This window comes from Ursus arctos, unplaced genomic scaffold, assembly GCF_023065955.2.
Source record: "Ursus arctos isolate Adak ecotype North America unplaced genomic scaffold, UrsArc2.0 scaffold_3, whole genome shotgun sequence".
Classification (NCBI taxonomy): Eukaryota; Metazoa; Chordata; class Mammalia; order Carnivora; family Ursidae; genus Ursus; species Ursus arctos.
In genome coordinates, this window is record NW_026622985.1 from 38,041,279 (window position 1) to 38,063,311 (window position 22,033).

The 22,033-nt window shown below is 39.5% G+C and overlaps 1 long non-coding RNA gene across 2 annotated transcripts; it reads right to left on the reverse strand.

Annotated features, from left to right (window-relative positions):
* Positions 1 to 1,406: 1,406 nt before the first annotated feature.
* On the reverse strand, positions 1,407 to 12,689 carry LOC113260447 (uncharacterized). 2 transcript variants are annotated; one of them, XR_008956301.1, is made up of 4 exons: positions 12,454 to 12,689; positions 5,716 to 6,141; positions 3,347 to 3,520; positions 1,407 to 2,999 (listed from the first exon to the last, which is right to left on the reverse strand). It is a non-coding gene; the product is annotated as an uncharacterized LOC113260447 (long non-coding RNA). The 2 variants fall into 2 exon arrangements; XR_007188136.2 differs by lacking the exon at positions 12,454 to 12,689 and having other exon boundaries at positions 5,716 to 6,433.
* Between the last annotated feature and the right edge of the window lie 9,344 nt (positions 12,690 to 22,033).

Below are 22,033 nucleotides of genomic sequence, written 5' to 3' on the forward strand. Positions count from 1 at the left end.
AAACAATAAGGCTCTGAATCCTACCCCCTTCATAGGAAGCAAGAACAGGGAAACTGGGGAAAAGAGCCCCTGGGAACACTTACGTGAACAAGATTCTAGCGCGGCTGTATGGTAACTCTGAAATGATGAAGGTGCTAGAGAACGATGTTAGGCTCTTGGATTTTTGTTTGCAGTGGTTCTTGTTTGAAGTAGTGTGTATATCATGTCAACTGACGTTAATTTTATAGTTATAATTTGAGGGACAGTTTAATTGCTTTCATGAAGTTGTAACATTTCTGCCTCCATCATCGTCAATTCCCTGTCTGGAAACAATCGATGACCCTACTACGACAAACAGGCAAGAGTGCCACCTAGTGGTGGCTCCTTAATATGCACAAAGTTCTTGGCACCAGAAAGAACTGAAGAGTCCTGCAGACGTCATTTGTGCACTTTGGGCTCTCTGACCTACCGTGCTTTACCAGCTCCAGTACCCTGGCTGTGAAGACTCCCTCCTATCTAGGATTTTAGATTTCAGAAATGTGACCGTTCCTGCCACCTTCGGAAACATATAATCCTGAATTGCTACTATCGCTACCATAGGTTACCAAATATAAAGTTCTTCTGGGAGATGTGCTATATATACACAATTGAATATTACTCAGCCAGAAAAAAGAATGAAATCCTGCCACGTGAGACAACATGGATCAATCTAGAGGGTATTATACTTAGTGAAATAAGCCTGAGAAATACAAACACCTTATGAATCACATGTGGAATCTAAGAAACAAAGCAAATGAACAAACAAAATCAAGGAGAAGTGGATCCATAAATATGGAGAACAACTTAGTGGTTGCCAGAGGGGAGGGGGTACAGGGATAGGTGAAATAGGTGAAGGGGAACAAGAGGTACAAACTACCAGTCATAAAATAAATAAGTCACAGGGATGAGAAGCGCAGCATAAGAAATACAGTCAACAATATTATAACTTTGTATGGTAACAAATGGTAACTAAGTGTGGTGAGCATTTCATACCATATATAATTATGGAATCACTGCTGTACACTTGAAACTAATATAATATTGTATGTCATACTTCAATTAAAAATTTAAAAAACAATTAAATTAAATGTTCTTATAAGTCAAGCAGAGAAAGACAATTATATGATTTCTCTCATCTATGGAACATAAGAACTAGGATGATCGGTAGGGGAAGAAAGGGATAAAGAAAGGGGGGGCAATCAGAAGGGGGAATGAAACATGAGAGACTATGGACTATGAGAAACAAACTGAGGGCCTCAGAGGGGAAGAGGGTGGGGGAATGGGATAGACTGGTGATGGGTGGTAAGGAGGGCACGTATTGCATGGTGCACTGGGTGTTATACGCAACTAATGAATCATCGAACTTTACATCGGAAACCGGGGATGTACTGTATGGTGACTAACATAATAAAAAATCATTAAAAAAATTAAATGTTCTTTGGAGGTGACCATTGATCTTTCATAGCATCTTTTTTTTTTTCTTAGAGAGAATGTGGGAGAGGAGCAGAGGGAGAGGGAGAGAGAGAATCTTTAAGCAGCCTCCACGCCAGCCCTGAGCCCAAGCAGGGTTCCATCTCACAATCTCTAAAATCATGACCTGAGCCAAAATCAAGAGTCTGCTGCTTAACTGACTGAGCCACCCAGGCTCCCCCATAGCACCTTTTTTAATACAACCCAAATCATGGATTCCAGGGAGCCATTGTCCTCTCGTTCACTTAATCGCTTCATGAACATTTCGGAGCACCTCTAATTCCCAGGAACTGAAATTAAGCGCAAAATGTAAAGATGATTGAGGTACATTCTGGAGCTTGGAGGGAGTTCATAATCTACCATGTGACCCTGTGCTGGATAATCTGTTGTCAGCTCCACATCACCACCATCTCCTTTAAGGTTTGCTCTCAAAAACCCCCTTCCCTGGGATTGGAGCGTCCGCTAAAAGGAAGTTGCTGGAGATCTGGAAGTGGAAGAGGAAGAGGAGCTGTGTACTCAAAAGGCAGCCGTAGCCAGTCTCAGGGGCAGATGAGGGATTCAGAGTGGCTCCCTGGTGAGCTCTTGGGGGACCACCGGCTCACTGCGGTGCCCCGAGGACAGGAGAGTGCTTCTCGGAGCGGCATCATCCGGGTGAGTTGCTGAGACCCACCTGCACTGTGCCTTGCCACCAGTGCTTCTCCAGTGTGGGCGTCTCTACCCCGGGCTCACCGCCTTCATGACTTCCTCAGCTCTGCCAGAGGTCGAGTAAGCCCCTCTTTCCCCCAGCAAATCCTGTATGCCCAGAAAACATGGCCTGGTGTCTGTTTTCCTGACCGAGGCCTGACAGATTCAGTCACACAGTGGGGTAATCCTACGACGTAATGATGCAGGAATATACGAAGTGTTGATGAGAACCGAGTAGTAGAAAAAGCTTTAGAAGGATCAGGGAAGGCTTCCCAGAGACATTGGCATCTGAGATAAACCTTAAAGGTGAAAAGAAATTATCCAGGTACAAAGGAAGACGTAGAGACTAAAGTATTTAGGGGGGAAAAAAGCCAGGTTTTGGAAAGACTAGCTAACCAAAATAGAACCCTGTTTAAAGGAAAGAGAACACAAGACTGTAAGTTGCTAAGTTTACAATTAGTGTGTTGACGGAGAATAAAATGGCAGTGTTCTCACATGAGTATCATTTCTGTAAAGCTCGTTACAGATTTGTAGATACCAATGTGGCAAAATACAGCAGTGCTGTTGGTACTTCATCCGCCCCATCCCCTTAAATCCGATGGGCCACACCAAATTCCCAGCTGCCATGAAAGCCAGATGCTAACAGCTCAGAGCTGCAGCCTCTCCAGAGAATTACCTTCAGCTGATGGAGCTCCCTCACCTGGAAGTGCCTGGAAGGTTTTGCCTTCCGTGAAGGGCCTCGGGGGCCCTGAAACAGGCAGTCAAAAAGCTTGGCCCCCTTGCCGAAAGGTGGGATCACTTTGTGGTGCATTCCCCGTTGGAAAAAGCTGAAAATAGACATTAGGAGAAAGGTCTTTGCTTAGCTTTCTTCTTGTCCTGCCCTCTGCTTTCCTCACTTCTTGGTATGTGCCAGAACTGTAGAAGTTTGGAACCGCTCAGCATGAAAGGCAGGCATGTGTTAGCCTAATCATGCCAGGGCTACTTGAGGGAGCTTGAACTTTACTAGAACCACGGTCTTAAAATGTTTGATTGTTTAGACCATCAGTAAAGAAATTTAGAGCATGCTCTCCGGATGTGTTTAGTAGTGTACCAGTATGTCATACATTTTGTAAATGATGAAAAGAACAGAAATTTTAAAGAAAATTTTTAAATAGAAATTCTGATTTTTTTGTACCTTGATAGATGGTCTTGCACGTTGTTCTAGATAGCAATGCACCGCTTCGGGGACCATGGAGGCAGAGAGGAAGGTTGGTCAACTTTGCATTTCAGACCTGTGATCCCAGTAGGCTTCTCCTCTCTGGGCCAGTGATGTGCAGGTCTTCACCAGAATGGGTCTCTCATGCCTGGTCTTGAGGAAGGAGGAAGCAGCGATTACGGGACTACTCTGTTTCACCTTCTAATGGGCATCCTGCCTAAGAAACACACACACACACACACACACACACACACACACACACACACAGAGTCAAGCAGCTCTTTACCAGAATTTCCAGCGAGAAAATCTAAACAGTAGGGATAGAGGAGATGGGGATGGAAAATCAGTGTCTCTGCCTCCCACCTGCCAAACACATACATATACACACATGTTCTCCAGGTTTTTCATCCCTTCTACCTTAAGAAAGCACTGACCACACTGCCTAAATCTTCTGGATGTGACCATGGGGGCATCCCCTGGGCCCTGGGAAAGCACCCTGCTTGCATGTACTTTCTGTGCCTCATGTTCCTCTTTTCTCCCCACCACCTCCAGGTCTTCCTCCCAATGCTTCCACTTTGCTAGACTGCTCTTTTCTCAAAAAGCAAGCAAGTCTCAAAACATCTCTTGGGTCATATACCTTTTTACAGTCTCCTGTTCTCTGTGTGACTCTATCCCAGCCATCCTCGCTCTTCTGCTCAATGTTGCCACTAAGCAGAGGATTATGGGAAGCTTTTGAACCTAAGATGGAGCAGAGAGGAAGATCGTTTAGGCAGTCCTACTCCCACTATTGTCTGCTTTTGTTTTTCTCTAGTTATCCCCTAGAGTCTGGAAAAGAAAGCCTCAGACACCTCTCACAAGCAAGAGTCTCCTCTCCCTAGTGCCACAGGGTTCAAGGAGGAAATTGTCACTTCCACAAGTAGCATCACTTTGACCTTACTAAAATTTATGGGAACTGGGGTGAGAGTCCGAATGGAATCCTTCATATATCTAAATGATCAAAAGTTATAAATCAAATAAATACAACTCAGGAATATAATATGTTCTATCTGCCTACCTTGACACATACACCATCATAAGGTCAAAATTGAAAAACGGAGTGACTTGTTTGTGCCTGGAAGTTGTTATGGTCTTCAGGGGTGCTGTGTCTTTCTCACACATTAGATTATACTGGAAAGCCAGCTTTTTTCCATCAGCCTGACATTGATATATGTCACGCTCGTTGTTGCTTCCTAATTCTGTGACTCACCTGGGCCAGTAGTGAGGGAAGGAGCTCTCCCCATCTCAGACCCACAGCTGAGATGGGGAATGAAGAGAGAAAGCGGGCAAGTGGAACGTGAGTTCTGTTTTGGGCAGCAAAGTTTGTGAAGACAGCAAAAAACACGGAGATTCCCCAGAGTTAGATGGGAATCTGAAGGGTGACATTTTCAGCATCGTCACGTTTAAAGTTATACCATCTGCTGAGGCTTTAATTCTAGTAGAATGGATGCGAGAATGAGACTGACCCTTTCTTTTACTCTAGCCAGTTATTCCACAGAATGAAAAAGTTTTCATGTCTCTCCAAGAGACAGAGCACAAAAGATAAGTAAATCAATCAATAGTGTATGAAGAGCCTGCAATTTCCACAATCCTAAATCAGGCTCTATACCATGTTTAAAACTAAAGAGCTATGGTGTCTGACGACTGGGAATCGAAAATTTATAAGGTGGAGGCAACAGAAATAAGACACCTACATATGACAGGTCATATAGTCACACAACCTTCATTCTCTACTGCATAGAGTAGGGGAGGAAAAACTTCTTTCTGCCCTTCTAGGTTCTGTGGCTGGCCTAGGAATTAAACTGATAGAAGACAGATGAATGGAGAAAAACATACAGATTTGACTCTACACGTACAAGGGAGTCTCCACAGGAAAATGAAGACCTGAAGAGCAGAAAGACCCAAGTGCTCATGTGCTAGCTTGGACAAAGAGTAGTACTTGTGAAAAAGGAACAAAGATGTCGCGGGGATACTAAAGGAAGATAAGAGTTATTTTAGCAAAATCTGCATAGATTTCTCTTGACCTCAACTCTCTGTCTCTGGTGTAAGAACGACTCTTTCCTCCTGGCATAGAGAGGGTATCTTTCACTTGGGAGTTTTATCTCCTGCTTTCAGAAAGAAAAAGGGAAGGTCAGTGTTTTTGCACCTACTGTTTCTTTCAAGTGCATTTAGCTCAAAATAACCCTTATGTTAAAATGGCATATTTTGGGGTGGCATGTTCTGATACCCTTCATGCTCTCCCTTTGAAACTTCCCCAAGGAGTCTCCCAGCCCAGAAGCCGAGTTGGTAGATTGTTTCATATCTCACTGAACTGGTCTCTCCATCCTGAGAAGAGGTCCGTGCAGTCGAACAGCTGTGTCTTCAGAAGGCCCATCTAAATTAGGCCTCCACATGGTGTGCGTAATCAGGCATTTTATGAGGAGCATTTCTATGGAAACGAAAGAAAAGCAAAGGTTAGTGATGAGAAGAAAGGACAAGCTCAGTTTTGATTTCAGAGGGCAGTCAAGATGTCTAGATCTTGGGCTCAAAACCTCTTTAGATGGTAGGATGAGGACAGGTAGTGGCAGTCTGATGAATTTTCTTTGGTTTGCAGTTTGAATGTTTCTGGGGATGGCATCAGGTGCTCTGATGAACTTCCTGAGTGGCCTCAGAGCAGCAGGGATGAACGTCACTTGTAGACAATCTGCTGTGGGGGTTTCTTTGAAGTTCATGTCCCGTCACTCAGCCTGTTTGTCCGGCTTCAGAAAAAAGGCAGTTACACTTCTCAGTGATGTCAAGTCAGGAGGATAAGAGGAAAAGGGGAATGTTACCTACTGACAAAACGCACAAAGTGGCAGGAGGCAGTTTACAAAGAGGAAGAAAAGCTCCAAGTCCGTGACCACGGCACTATTCAACCACCCACAAGGCTATGCTATGGTTTTTATTGAAACGTAGAATTTTTGCCCTACGATCACTCCCATTTTTATCAAAGATGATCTAAATAAGACTAATTTGTTTGCAAAATAAGTCTAGTTTCCTAAAGTTGGTCCGATGATTTACAAATGTGCAGCAACAATAGTGATTTATCAATCATATAGGCTCTTTTTTTTTTAAAGATTTTATTTATTTATTTGACAGAGATAGAGACAGCCAGCGAGAGAGGGAACACAGGCAGGGGGAGTGGGAGAGGAAGAAGCAGGCTCATAGCAGAGAAGCCTGATGTGGGGCTCGATCCCATAACGCCGGGATCACACCCTGAGCCGAAGGCAGACGCCTAACTGCTGTGCCACCGAGGCGCCCCCATATAGGCTCTTTTTAAGTCTGCTTTCCTGGAACTTTTCATGAGGAATCTCAGACTGGACTTTTAAAAGCCTTTTGAGGCTAAGAAGCTACATTAGAAACATGCCACCTGACTTCACTTTCATTACCTACAGATTGGGGTGAATTCTTCTTTAGGTTTGCAAGATACCTTGAGGTTCCTGGACCTGCCAGGCAGTGACCTTCTTTACAAACCCTTAAGCCCGAGAACCAGGTAAGCCAGGTACCAGGCCAGTTTTCCAAGACAGTTTTGTAAGCATTGGCTCCATATCATCAAAACTAGTTTCTTAAATCTGGTCATATCTGATTCTATGCACATTGTTTTCAAACATGACATTCCTGTCAAAGCTTTGGTAATATAAAGGATGTTTCCAATTGTGTCCTGTTAGAAGGAGAACAGACTCTCATTGAACTTATGTAAATTATTATATTTCCATGAAAATAAGAATATTCAATAAGAGTTTCTGAATTCAAGAGGGATCAGCTAGGGAGAAAAAGAAATGTTTCATTTTGTTTACAAATGTATAGTCTACTAAATTGTTGCAAGTTACAGTTAGCTTAAGTGAAAAGGAAAAAAAAAAACATTTCCTCAAATCTGGAACACAAAAGACTAAAGAACCAGTAGAAGTTTGGATCATCCTCATCAGTTCACTTAGTCCCATATAATCAACTCTTACTCTTCTTGATCTTGGGTTAGCAGTTTTCTGAATTCATTAGTTTCTTTTTTAGAATTCTGGAAATTCTTATCCAGTTCCCTGGTATGTTTTTGAAGTTACCAGAAACCTGGACACTACAGTAATTGTCCGAGTCCTTTCTATGAATCTCTTTCAAGGTGGAGCACTTTGTGCCTGTAGTTGATTGGAAAAGCTCTCAGAAAAGCATCAGAGGAAAATAAAAGCTTTGAATGTCAAGATGCAAAAATAGACATGGCTAAAGATCTGGTGAGAGTACATTGCAATGCAATTGACAAAGAACTTTGGTTATTTCTTTGGCATACAACATTCTCGGATTATAACTGGAATTATAAGCCTGATTACACAGTATAAAGACTTTGACATATTTCTATGAATTTGGATATAATTCAATTTACATACAATATAATTTCTGAAAACTTTATGTTGGTAACATATGCCCATACAAATATAATCTGAAGATTTAACATTACTTCTTATGTGACAGTGTTTCTCATGTATGTTAACATATTAAATAAACCTAGTTAGTTCACATCTCTCTTTTTTACAAGGTCAGAGAACACATTCTTTTGAGATTTTCCAGGGACCTCTGGGCAGTCTCGAAGTCAGTTTGAAGTAAAAAGGAGTTTACTTACAATTTGATTTGGGAAGTTTGTCAAAAATGTCAAAAGCCTTGAACACTTGATCAAATAAGATCACAGATCACTGTAAAACAATTCTTAGCTATCTGTGTAACAAAGTGATAATAAAGGATTTCAAAGTTAAGTATTGAAGATTTCATGATTGTAAAGAAAACCTTAGCTCTTTTAATATTGAGAAGACTCTGTTTTCTCAAATTATCAAGGACCCAATAAAGACTAGATGAAGCACAGGAAATTATTGTGATAAAACACAGACTCTGTGTTTTCTAGGCAGATTATTCGACAGGCAAAGAAAGTCTTTTACAACAATCTGGGAAAACTTTGTTCTTTCAACTGAGAAAGGAAATTAAATTCTAGTGTGGCACAGACACAGTATTGATACTGAAGCTCATTTTTTAAAAACCCTTTTAATAAATTCATTAAATTTTAGCCAGCTTGACCACACAAGACTCTCTCTTCTCTCTCTCTTTTTATATCCAGTTAAGTTTTTTAGCCTTTATTTTCCGCTTTTTAAATTTTAAACCACATTTAAATATCCTTAACTAGGACAAAATTACTCTACTCTTCCTTAACAAAACACACTGTTTACAGCTCATAAATTCCCTTACCACAAACACATCATATTTTTCTTGAAACTTTGCATATGGTTTTTTCCCCTCTACCTTCATTATTCTTAGTAGTTTTATTTACATATATTTATTAGAATTCCCTAATTTCCAGTGAAAACCAGGAATTAAGTAGTTATGAACTGTTTCTCACCTACCAACATTCTGTAGATTATCAAATTTATGACTAAGCAATTCATAATTTCCAGAGGCATATGATTCCTCATAGTATAAATGTGGTGAAAAACCTGTTTAGTGACCAAAATATCTTTCCTTTCTCAAATAAGAAGCCAAAGGTAAGTAAACTATACATTTAGCAATTAATATTTCAGTATTTTATCCTACTTGGAAATGATCTAGATATTCAGTGAATATCCATTATTTAATTTAATTTAGTATAACTGTAAGATTTCAAGTTACTAAAAATATTTTAGAAAATATTTTTAGGTAGACACATTGTAAAACATAATTATTGTTGGAAAGTTCATTTATAAACCTTAGCCTACTTACATTTATTTAATTTATTTGTTTTTAACCATTTTGCTTGAATTACTCATGAAAATTTCATGAGACCTTAAGCAATGCTGGTCATGATCATATTTTTCTTGTTGACAAATGAGACAAGTATCAGAAAAAATTTTGAGAAGCAAAGAACCTAGAAGTTAAAATACACAGCTATCCCCAACCTTTTTTTTTTTTACTGCTGTGTTTGACATATATCAAACAATTTATTTTTGTTGTACATTTTGTTCTTAAGTTGAAAATTTAAACTCCTGTAACTTAAACACCTAGTAGAGATAACATAAGCTTATCTGACTAGTAAACCTTGGTAGAAAAAGTTCTAAGTCTGCATTATATTTAATGCTAACAACTCTAAAGACATCTGTTTTTATTAAACCAACAAATTTAAACTAGCTTTTATTTACTGAAGATTATCCCAGACCACATGACCTTGGAAACCATCTGGGTTAGTTTCTATATTTCTGAGAGTTTTTAAAATATTTACTTCATATAAGCATTTATTATTTTTAAAACCAGTTAAAGCAGAGCTCCTTTATGAATTAATTTTGGCAATAACATCCAGAGATAGTAAATACACATACACACATGCATATATGCGTACGTTCATAGAGACATCCGTAAACATATAGGCAGATGGAAACAGAGAGCTTACAGAACTTACAGTTTTCATTTTAAATCTCAGCCATGAGTTAGTAAATTCTGTTTCTGTATTTATACCTGACTTCTATGAGTTGATGTCATCTTTGCGTAATTACTGTTATGATGATTACTTCATCTAAATTCCATTTTTTAGGCAGATGGAACAAGCTAAATTTACCTGCTCAGTAACAGCTGAAGCTTCTTACCAGTATTTATGGGAAAGGCTTTTAAGATTCTTATTTGCCTTTGATAGGTAATTTTATGGAGGCTGTGGACTAAATTTGGGGTGGGGAGACCCTGTGGAAATACCAAATTGCAGTTTTATTTTTTTATAAGACTCTTTTTCCTTTTTTTTTTTTTTTCTTTTTGTCTCAGAGGTTATATTAGCCAAGAATTACCTTCTGGAATATTTACAGTTACATCTCCAAGCGTTTGAGAAAGGATGTAGGATCTCTCTAAGAAGGAATTCAGAGGTACATTTGCCTATTGTCAGATATCTAGGGTTATTGCCTTTTAATTGTTTTCTTTAAGTGTAGGATATCCAAGGACTGTGTGTGTGTCATGCGGCACGGGCAAAGTATGCACAGGCCCGGAATCAGTGGGGTTTGGTTAGAGTAAGGAACATAAATTGAGCTCTCCTGCATGTTTTCAGTGACGTTGTCAAAACTTTTGGGGGGGGGGCGTGCTGGGGAGCTCTCAGTGTTTATGTAGGTTTCAAGCTTGCTTGAGTATCTCTTGCATTTCTTAATTTTTGCTCTAAGTCTGATCTCTGCCACCTAATCTTGTCAAAGAAATCTTAAACCATCCAAGGCATTCTCTTATATCTTTTTCTTTTTCTCCACCTTTTTCAATCAGATCTTCCCATAGGTATTAATAGGATATTCGTTTAGGATGAGAGCTCTCTAAAATTCCTTTTAGATAGAAAAGCAAAAGTCTTCAAAGGTATACCTATTTCTTTTTCTTTTTTTTTTTAAGATTTATTTATTTTAGAGAGAGAAAGGGAGAGAGAGAGGGAGGGAGCAGGGCAGAGGGAGAGGGAGAGAAAATCTCAAGCAAACTCCATGCTGAGCATGAAGCCAGACGCGGGGCTTGATCTCACAACACTGAGATCACAACCCTGATATCCTGACCTGAGCTGAAAGCAAGAGTTGGATGCTCAACAGACCTCGCCACCCAGGCGCCCTGAAGGTGCATCTGTTTCCATATGACTCCGAAGCAGTAAGCCTCCCCATGATTTACCTATGGACACAAGAGGCTTCCTTAAAGAAGAGGCTAAAGACGCAGCCCCATCCAAGATCCAGAGTTACTCCTAACAAATAGCTTACGAAAGTAAAGACCTTCATTGTCACGGTTAGTAAGAATAGTTGGTGTTTGTGAGAAAACTTCTCTCTGGATCTCCCATGAACGGGATGGTCGGGTCACAGACCTGCTCATCTGTGATACTGGGTAGGCAATAGTAGGATGAGACTTTGTATGACCTCGCAAGGCAACTAAGGTAGAGATGACAAAGGGCCCTTATGGACCGAGACCCCTTTCTTAAGACAAACTCCCCTGTGAACTGGCATGGTCCGGCAAAGAGAATCCTGCTTGTCATTTTGTGTTCAGGGTGCCTAGCCAGCTAACTAACCACCTGATACAAGTCCAATAACCTGTGCCCCCAGCTGCGGAAACCAGAGAGAATATTCTCATTAGTCACAGAGCCACGCTCCGACGACATTTCAATTCTGACATCAATTCCAGTGTGAGGGTTTTCTCTCCATACAACCAAACAATTCTCTAATTCTTGGTAGACACTGACCAAGAGTCGCACAAATGTAACTCAGTTCTGACACTTTCCACCTGAAGATGGTATCTGACCCCACAGATTAAGGGCTCAGTCCCACAAGACTGCCCCCCACTTGTTCACCTGCACTCTGACTGCTTGGCTGTAAATCAGACCCCATGACCCCCTCCTTGGGTTTGATGAACTTGCTCGAACAGCTCACAGAACCAAGGAAACCAGTTTATTTTCTAGATTACCGGTTTATTACAGAGGCTATTAAAGGCTATGAATCAAGAGCTAGATGCACATGTGGCAAGTCCCAAACTCCGAAGCCTCTGTCCCCGCGGAGTTTTGGGCATAACACATGGACGCATTCTGGTTCACCAACCCGGAAACTGTCTGAACTCTGTCTTTTTGGATTTGTATAGAGGCATCATTACATAAGCACAATTGATTAAATCATTGCCCTTTGGCAATTGGTTCAACCTCCAGGCCTGTTCCCCTCCCTTGGTGTGGGGGGAGGGTGGGACTGAAAGGTCTAATCCTCTAATCACCTGGTTGGTTCCCCTGGTAACCAGCCCCCATTCTTAGGTGTTTTCTGAAAATCACCTCATTAACATAAATTCAGGTGTGCTTGAAAGGAGTTTGTTATAAATATCAAGACCCATTTATTACTTTTCCTAGGAAATTTCAAGAGGAAAAAATACAAATTTTATCTTAGATGTACGTAGCAGTTTCCACAAGAAAATGAACACCCAAAAAGCAGAAAGGGGCAGGCAAGTGCTTGTATGCACTGGGTTGAACAAAGAGTAGTAATTGTGAAAAAGGAACAAAGACTAGAGGAAGATAAGAGATATTTTGACAAAGTCTGTTTGTATCGATTTCTCTTTACCTCAGCTCTCTGTCTCTCGTGATTAGGGTATTTTTCTTCTCCTAATACAAGGCGGGCAGTTTCACCCTGGAGTATCATCTCCTGCTTTCAGGAAGAAAAAGGAAAGGTTAGTGTGACCTTCTTGCTCCTGCTGTTTTTCAAGAACCTTTAGCTCAAAATAATCCTTATGCCGAAGTGACCTATTTTGAGGGGTTCTGTGTTCTGGCACCTTCAGCAGCCCCGCGTCTGTCACAAGATCTTTCATGTAGACTGTTGAAGGCATAACTGAATGAATGAGTAAAATAAAACTACAAAAAAAAAAAAAAAATTCCCTCTTGTAGTTAACAATGTGCTGGACCTCACATTATGAAAAGTAGTCAGAAGGCCACTGATTTTTGTGTTGGGCTATTTTATATAGATTAATGTGTAGATTAATTTATACTGATTAATATAGTCCATGGGACATGTTTTATTTGGCTTGAAATAATTAAACATTTTAATCAACATTTAAAAATCAAGGGATTTGTCTCCCATTTTATTGAGATATAAATGACATGTGATGTTATATTTACATTGTACAATTGTAATTGTATAATATACAATTAAGTACAACTGTGTGGTGTATTTACAGTGTACAACATAATGGCTTGATGTACGTATATATTGTGAAATGGTTACCACAGTAAGATTAGGCAATATCCATCACGTCACATAGGTAAAGATTTTTGTTGTTGTGATTAAAATGTTTAAGATTTACTCTCTTAGCAACTTTCAAAAATACACTATGCTATTTATTATTAATTATATTCACCATGCTACACATTACATCCCTGACAATCATCTTAGAACTGCAGGTTTGTATCTTTTGACCATCTTTATTCATTCCCCCCCCCCACACCCCCATCTTCTGCCTTTGGCAACCACCAATCTGTTCTCTGTTTCTATGAATTCCATTTTTATTAGATTCTACATATAAATGAAATCAGACAGCATTTGTTATTTCTGTCTTGTTTCAACTAGCATAATGCCTTCAGGTCCTTTATGTTGTCAAAAATGATAGGATTTCCTTCTCTGTTGTGGGTAATATTCCACTGTGTGTGTGTATGTGTGTGTGTGTGTGTGTGTGTATATTGATATCTATATATCTATATCTATCTATCTGTATATATATATGTGTCTGTATATATATCTGTATATATATATATGTCTGTATATATATCTGTATATATATATGTGTATATATATGTCTGTACATATATCTGTATATATATGTGTGTATATATATATGTATATATCAGTATATATATATATATATATATATATATATATATATATATATGTGTGTGTGTGTATATATATGGCCTTGTAAAATGAGTTTGGGAGTGTTTCTTTTTCTTCAAATTTTTGGAATAGTTTGAAATGGATTGGTATTAATTGTTCTTTAAATATATAGATATATATAGATATATAGATATACATATATAGATATATATCACAGTTTCTTTTGCATCTATCCCTTGATAGACACTTAGGTTGTTTCCATGTCTTGGCTCTTGCAAATAATGCTGCAATGACCATGGCAGTTCAGATAACTTTCCAGACAGTGCTTTTGTTTCTATTATACACATAACCAGAAGTAGAATTGCTGGATCATGGTAGTTCTATTTTTAATTTTTTGATAAACCTCCACCCTTTTTCCACAGTGGTTGGAACAATTTACATTCCCACCAACAGAGCACGTAAGAGTTTCTTTTTCTCCGTATCCTCATCAGCACTTATTATCTCATCTTTTGATGATAGCCATGCTAACAGGTGTGAGGTGATAACTCATTACAATCTTGATTTGCATTTCGTTGATGATCAGTGATGTTCAACACTTTTTCAAGTACCTGTTGGCCATTTGTATATCTTCTTTGGAACACTGTCTGTTCAGATCCTCTGCCCAATTTTTAACCAGATTGTTTACTATTGAGTTGTATGAATTCTTTATATATTTTAGATATTAACCCCTTTTCAGGCAAATGATTTGCAAATACTTTCTCCATTACATAGATTGTCTTTTCATTTTGCTGATAGTTTCTTTTGCTATGCAGAAACTTTTTAGTTTGATGTTGTCCCACTTGTTTGTTTTTGCTTTTTTTGCCTGTGCTTTGGGTGTCTTATCCAAGAAATCATTGCCAAGATCAATGTCAAGAATTTTCTCTGTTTCTTCCTAGGAGGTTTATGGTTTCAGGTCTTATATTTAAGTCTTTGATTCATTTCAAATTGATTTGTAGGAGTTGGATAAAACAATGTTCCAGTTTCATTTTCATTCTTTTGTATGTGGATATCCAGTTTTCTCGGCGCCATTTATTGAAGACACTATCCTTTACTCATTTTGTGTTTTGACTTCCTCGTCAAAACTTAGTTTATATATGCATGAGTTTCTGTATAGTCTATTTTTTCTACTGGTCTACATGCCTGTTCTTATGCCACTACCTTACTGTTTTGGTTACTTTCCCTTATAATATAGTTTGAAATCATGAAGTGTGATGCGTCCAGCCTTATTCTTCTTTCTCAAGATCACAGTATCTATCCAGGGTATTTTGTAAGTTCAAAAACATTTAGGAAAGTTTTCCCTATTTCTGTGAAAAATACCATTGAGGTTTTGGTTGGGATTGCATTGAATATGTAGATCACTTTGGGTAGTGTGCATATTTTTACAATATTAATTTGTCCAATTTAAGAACATGGGATATGTTTTCATTTCTGTGTCTTCTTCAGTCTCTCTTGTCAGTGTCTTATACTGTTCCATGTACAGGTCTTTCACCTCCTTATTTAAATTTATTCCTAAGTACTTTATTGTTTTTAATGTAATTGTAAATGAGGTTGCTTTCTTAATTATTCTTTTGGATTGTTTGTTTTTACCATATGGAAATGCAACTGATTTCTGTATGTTGATTTTGTATACTGCAAATTTATTAAATTTATTTAAGTTTTTTCTTGAAGTCTTTAGGGTTATATATATATATAAACATGTTATCTGCAGAGATTTTTTTTTTCTTTCTGATATAGATGTTTTTATTTCTTTTTCTTGCCTAATCACCATGGCTATGATTTTCAGTATCATGTTGAATAGAAATGGTGAGAGTGAGCATCCTGGTCTTATTCCTAATCTGGAGGAAAGGGTTTTCACATTTCACTATTGAGCATGATGTTAGCTGTGTGCTTATTGTATATGGCCTTTATTATGCTGAGGAGCATTACTTACTCAATTTGCTGACTGTTTTTATCGTAAAATTGTATTTTGTCAAAATTTTTTTGCATTTATTGAGATGTTCATATGGCTTCTATCCTTCAGTTTCTAAAGTGGGCTCAACCACATTGATCGATGTGAGGATGTTGAATTTTCCTTGCATACCAGGGATAATTCCCACTTAATCATGGTGAATGATCATCTTAAAGTGTTGTTGAATGCAATCCGCTAATATTTTTTGAGAACTTTTGCATCTGTATTCATCAGGGATATTGGCCAGTAATTATCTTTTCTTGTAGCATCCTTATCTGGCTTTAGTATCAGGGTAATGCTGGCCTTGTAAAATGAGTTTGGGAGTGTTTCTTTTTCTTCAAATTTTTGGAATAGTTTGAAATGGATTGGTATTAATTGTTCTTGAAATGTTTGGTAGAATTTACTGCTAAAACCATCTAGGCCTGGTCTTTTCTTTATTGGGAAGTTTTGATTGCTAATTCAGTCTCCTTACTAGTTATTTGTTCAGGCTTTATATTTCTTCGTGATACACTCTTGATAGTTTGTATGTTTCTAAGAAGTTATCCACTTATTGTAGGGTATCCAGGTTGATAGTGTATAATTATTCATAGTAGTTTCTCATAATCCTTTGTATTTTTGTGGTATCAGTTGTAATGTCTCCTCTTTCATTTCTGATTTTATTTGAGTCTTCTCTTTGTCTTAGTTAATCTAGCTGAAGGTTTGTTGATTTGGGGGGGGGGTGTCTTTCAAAAAACCAGCTCATAGTTTCATTGCCATTTTCTGGTCTCCAATTCTTTATGCTCTGATCTTTGTTATTTTCTTCATTTTGCTTACAACAAGCTTAATTTGTTCTTCTTTTTTAGTTTCTTGAGATGTAAGGTTGTTTATTTGAGATCTTTCTTGTTTCTTAATATAGGTGTTCATTACTATAAACTTCCCTCTTAGAAGTACTTTTGCAGTATCCTATAGGGTTTGATATGTTGTGCTTCCGTTTTCATTTGTTTTTAGATTTCTGTTGATTTCCCTTTTGATCTCTTCTTTGACTCATTAGTTTTTCAGTAACTTGTTGTTTAGTCTCACACATTTGTGAACTTTCCAGCTTTCATGCTATGATTGACTTCTACTTTTATACCATTGTCATAGGAGAAGACACTTGGTATGGTTTCAATCCTCTTAATTTTAGTAAGACTTGTTTTTTGGCCTATCATGTAACATATCCTGGAAAATGTTCTGTGTGCACTTGAGAAGAACGTTGTGGTATACGTCTGATAGGTCCATTTGGTCTAAAGTGTCATTTGAATCCATTATTTCTTTATTGATTTTCTGTTTGGATGATCTACCTATTGTTGAAAATAGGGTATTGAAGTGCCCTATTATTATTGCATTGCTGTCTGTTTTACACTTCAGCTCTATTAATAGTTTTATATAATTTAGTGCTCTAATATTGGGTGCCTATATGTTTACAATTGCTATATCTTCCTGATGAATTGACCTCTTTTTCATTTAAATAATGATTTTTTTTAACTCCTGTTACAGTTTTTGACCTACTGTCTTTTTAAACTATATTATCAGTATGTTTACCCTTGCTCTCATTTGGTTTCCATTTGCATGGAGTATCATTTTCATTCCTTTCATTTTCAGCCAATGAAGGTCCATAAAGCTTACGAGAGTCTCTTATAGACACCATATAATTCATTCAGTCACTGTGTCTTTTAACTGGAGAATTCAAGCCATTTATATTTAGAATAATTTTTTGTGATAGGTAAGGACTTACTATTGCCATTTTGTTAATTGCTTTCTGATCATTTTGTAGTTCCTTTGTTCTTTTCTTCCTATCTTGCTTTGTGAGTTGATGATGATTTGTACTAGTGGGCTTTCATTCTTTATCATTTGTGTCTCTAGTAGGTTTTTGCTCTGTGGTTACCAGGAAGCTTTTATAATACATCTTATAGTCACGAACTTCTATTGTAAGCTAATAACAACTTCAATTGCATTAAAAATTTCTACTCATTTACATGCCCCCCACAATTTATGTTGATGTACCAATTAATATCTTTTTACATAGTGTGTCCATTAATGTAATATTGTAGTAATTATTTTAACACTTTTGTGTCTTAACCTATATGTTAGAGTTTGAAGTGATTTACACACCACCGTTGGGGTATTAGAGTTAAATTTGACTATATATGTACCTTTGCCAGTGAATTTTATATTTTCATATGTTTTCATGTTGCTATTTGGTGTCCTTTCATTTCAGCTTTAATTCCCTTTAGCATTTTCTTTGTATGGCAGGCCTATTGGTGAGAAATTCCCCAAGCTTTTATTTGTTTGGAAACGTCTTTATCTGAATGACAATTTTTCTGGGCTTTCGATAAGTTTTTTCTCTTTGAGCGTTTTGAATATGTCCTTCCACTCTTTCCTGGCCAGTAAGCTTTCTGCAGATAAATCTACTGATTGCCTTATCAGGACCCCTTTGTATTTGATACTTCTTTTATCTCTTGCTGTCTTAAAAACTCTGTCCTTGATATTTGAGAGCCTAATTATAACGTGTCTTGGTGAAGATATCTTTGTGTTTAGTGTGTTTGGGGAATCTTTGACCTTCACGTACCTAAATGGCCATATTGTTTTCTATATTTGGGAAATTCAGCTATTTTTTCTTTAAATAAGATTTCTGTCTCTTTCTCCCCCTCTCCTCTTCCTAAGAGTCCCATAATATGAATATTATTTTGCTTGTTGGTTTCCCATAATACAGGTAGGCTTTCTTCACTCTTTTCCTTCTAATTTCTTGAATTTCTTCCAACTGGGTAATATCAAGAGATCTGTCTTCAAACTCACAGATCCTTGTTTCTGCCTAATTGTGCCTGCTGGTGAAGTTCTCTACTGCATTCTTTTCATTGCAGTCATTGTGCTCTTAAGCTCCAGAATTTTTTTTTTTTTTAATTTCTTCCCTGTTTCTATCTCATTTTGTTCATGCACTGTTTTCCCAAGTTCACTGACTTATTATGTTCTCATGAATCTTGCTGAGCTTTCTCAAAATAATTGTTTCGAATTTTTTTCCAGATAACTCACAGAGCTCCATTTTGGGAAGATTAGGTCAGTAACACTGTTTCTGTTCGGTTTCCTTGCTTTTTTACTTTCTGATGGTTTGGCGTTGATACGTGTGCATTTGGTGGTGCAGTCACCCCTTTCAGCCTTTTCATACTGTCTTTGGTGGAAAAAGACTTTCACCTGGAGGTGACTGTGAGGGTGTTGGCTGAGTGGGATGCAGCATCTTTGGTTCCTGAGAAGGTAGAGTGGCATAGTCTTCATGCAGCTCCATCAGCTGAGAATAGCATTGGCCAGACCACAGGAATCTTCTGTGGCTCATACCGTAGAGGTCCTACAGGTGTCAGTGGCAAGGAGAGCTATGGGATCATCAGAAGCAAAAGCTCCTGGGATCTTTCTGTTCTTTTTTTTCTTGCCCCTGGAAGGACATTCTAGTCAAGGGGACCCTTCTCGCCACCTGGACTGGCTTGTTGGTGCTCAGAGCAGTATCAGAGCCAGAGTCCTGGGATCAAGTGACATGGACCACCGCAGCACCCTGGTCTTGGAGCACAGAGGCACTTGCTGCAGCTGTGGCACTAGTAGCTGGGGTAGGTCTCCCGTGAAACCAGAATTTGGGGACTTGGGAGCTCACCAAAGTGACTCTGGCCAAAGGAGGATGGAATGCAGCAGCAGCATGGGTCCTGGGATGGCGAGGTGCAGCAGTGGCTTGGGCCCAGAGGGTAGGGTGCCATAGCAGCACAGCCTGGAGATAGTGGGTCAAAGTCCCAACTCTGGCCCCAGCAGCAGAATCCTGGTGGTTATTTACTGAAGCCACATATTGGGACCTGGGGAGCTGAGCTCCGAGCAGTGGCAGCACAGGTCTGGCAATGAGAGTTCAGAGCCAGAACCTGGGGCCTGGGGGGTGGGGTTCAGGACAACAGGAGCCCCCCTGGAAATTAGGGGTCATGGCCATGCCCTCTGACCCAGGGGTAAGGCTCAGGGAGGCAGCAGCCCAGTCCCAAGGAGGGTTCAGAGCTGTGAACTGGGATGGGGCTTGAGTCTCAGGGCAGCAGCAGCACCAACAATGTCAGCTGAGTTGCAACCTGGGATTGGGGACATGAGGGAGAAGGGGTTCACAGCAGTGGCAGCCCATTTCCAGAAATGAGGGTCCAGAGCCATGACCTGGGCCCTGGGGGGCTGGGCTCAGGGCAAAGACAGGATGGCCCCAATAATGTAGGTCAAAGAATGACTTGGGACCCAGGGTGTGGGGCCTCGAACAGCAGCGGCTGCTCTGATAATGACAGGACAAAGCCACAGCCTGGGGTTGGAGTGGGACGCAGAGCAATAGCAATTCTGGGGCTCTGTGTGGTGAGCGGCTGAGGCTCCCAGTCCTGGGGACTGTGGTGCAGCGGCAGCTGGGGCTCCAGAGGGCAGGTCTCCCAGCAGGGGCAGCTCCAGCCTTTGGGAGTAAGCACAGTACAGTGGGGGGCTTCTGAGGCAGCTCTGTCAGCTGGGATCAGCGTTGGTGAAGACTCCGGGGGACCTTTGTAGCACAGGGAGGAGGCTTGCTGGGGTTCTCCTGCTCTCCTCCTTCCGGTGGGTAAAATTCTTCTGAAAGGATCCTTCCTGGTATCAAACTGCTCTTGACTGTGACACAAGTAATATGCTGCCTGTACTTTTCTCTACAGCCACCCTTTATTATTTTTTTTAATTTCTGCAGGGTTTTGCTGCTGCTTTGTAGTCCAAAGCTTTTCCTGAATTAATTTCTTCGGTTTACTTATTGTGTATGTTGGGGTGTGTGTGTGTGTGTGTGGGTGGGTGTGGGTGTGTATGTAAGAGAAGACAATCATTGGAACCTCTTACTCTTCCATTTTCCTGATGTCATCTCCTTGTTTTCAACTACTGACAATTTAATTGTAATGTGTCTTGATGAGGGTCTTTTTCAATTCATCTTACTTGAAACTCTCAGAGCTTCCTGGATCTGGATGTCTGTTTCTTTCCCCCAGCTGGAAGAGTTTTCAGACATTATTTCTTCGAATAAGCTTTCTGCCCCTTTCTATCTCTTCTCCTTTTGGGACCCCTATGATGTGAATATTGGTCCACTTGATGGTGTCCCAAGCTATTTCCACTCTTTTTCATCCCCCCCTTTTTAAAATTTTTGCTCCTCTGATTTTATAAATTCTACTGCCCTGTCTTCCAGTTTGCTAATCCCTTCTTCCATTTCATTTAGTCTATTATTGGACCTTCTATTAAATTTTCCACTTATTGTATTCTTCAGCTCTGTGATTTCTGTTTGGTACCTGTGTTTTTCTCTCTTTATTGAAATAGAAAATTCTCACTTTCTTCATGCATTGTTCTCCTCACCTCAATAAGTATCTTTATGACAATCATTTTGAACTACGTATTAAGGTCTGTTTCTGGAGTTTTATCTTGTTCTTTTGTTGGAATCCTATTTCTCCATTTCTTCATTTTTCTTAGCTCTCTGTGTTGATTCTATGCATTAGATAGAACATCTCTGTCTCCAGTCTTGACAGAGCATTCTTACCTAGGTGATGAATCTTACCTACCAGCCCAGATTGAGCTCTTGGTTGTCTCTCAAACCTTTGTGATTGTCCAAACAGCCTTCTTCGTTCTTAGTGGCTCCCAGCAGCTGAGGGAGTGCTAAAAAGGGGAGGATCTCAGTCAGTGCTTAGATGTAGGCTGATTACAAGTTAGGTTCTCAGGCAGCAGCCTCTAAAATATACAATATACCTCTTTCAGGGAAAGACTGAAAAATGAGTTTCTGTCTACTGCGTCTGCATTGAGGGAGGGTGGATAGCTGGGTTAAGATGTTTCTTTGTTTGTTACAGTTCCACTGGATCTGTGCATGTAAGCCACCCTGACCGCCAGAGCCAGGCAATCAAAGGGTGTATCATCTGGGTAACAGGCAAAAGCCAGGGCACCATCCATGTGCACAAGCTCTTTCCGAGGAGACACTGGCCGTCTCGAGCAGAGCAGAGGGAGAACATCGAGATGGCCTGCCCCATTGCAAACCCTCTAGATATGTGCTAAATTAGGAGCCTGACCCTCAGGCTTTTTAAAGATATGCAAATATATCTCTTTCAGGAAAAGACTAAGAGACGTGTTGTGTCTGATTTTTCTGTGCTCAGCACTGTGGAGATAGCCTTGATGAGTCTTAATGAGCCGTTTAAAAACTGCTTCTTCATTTGCTGTAATCTTGTGGGTCTCATGGACACAAGCCTCATTGACTTTCAGAGCTCGGTGTTTCGGGGGCCCATCCCTCAGGTGGAAGTCTTAAAAGTTGAGGGGCTAGATGTTGGGCCCAAAGGC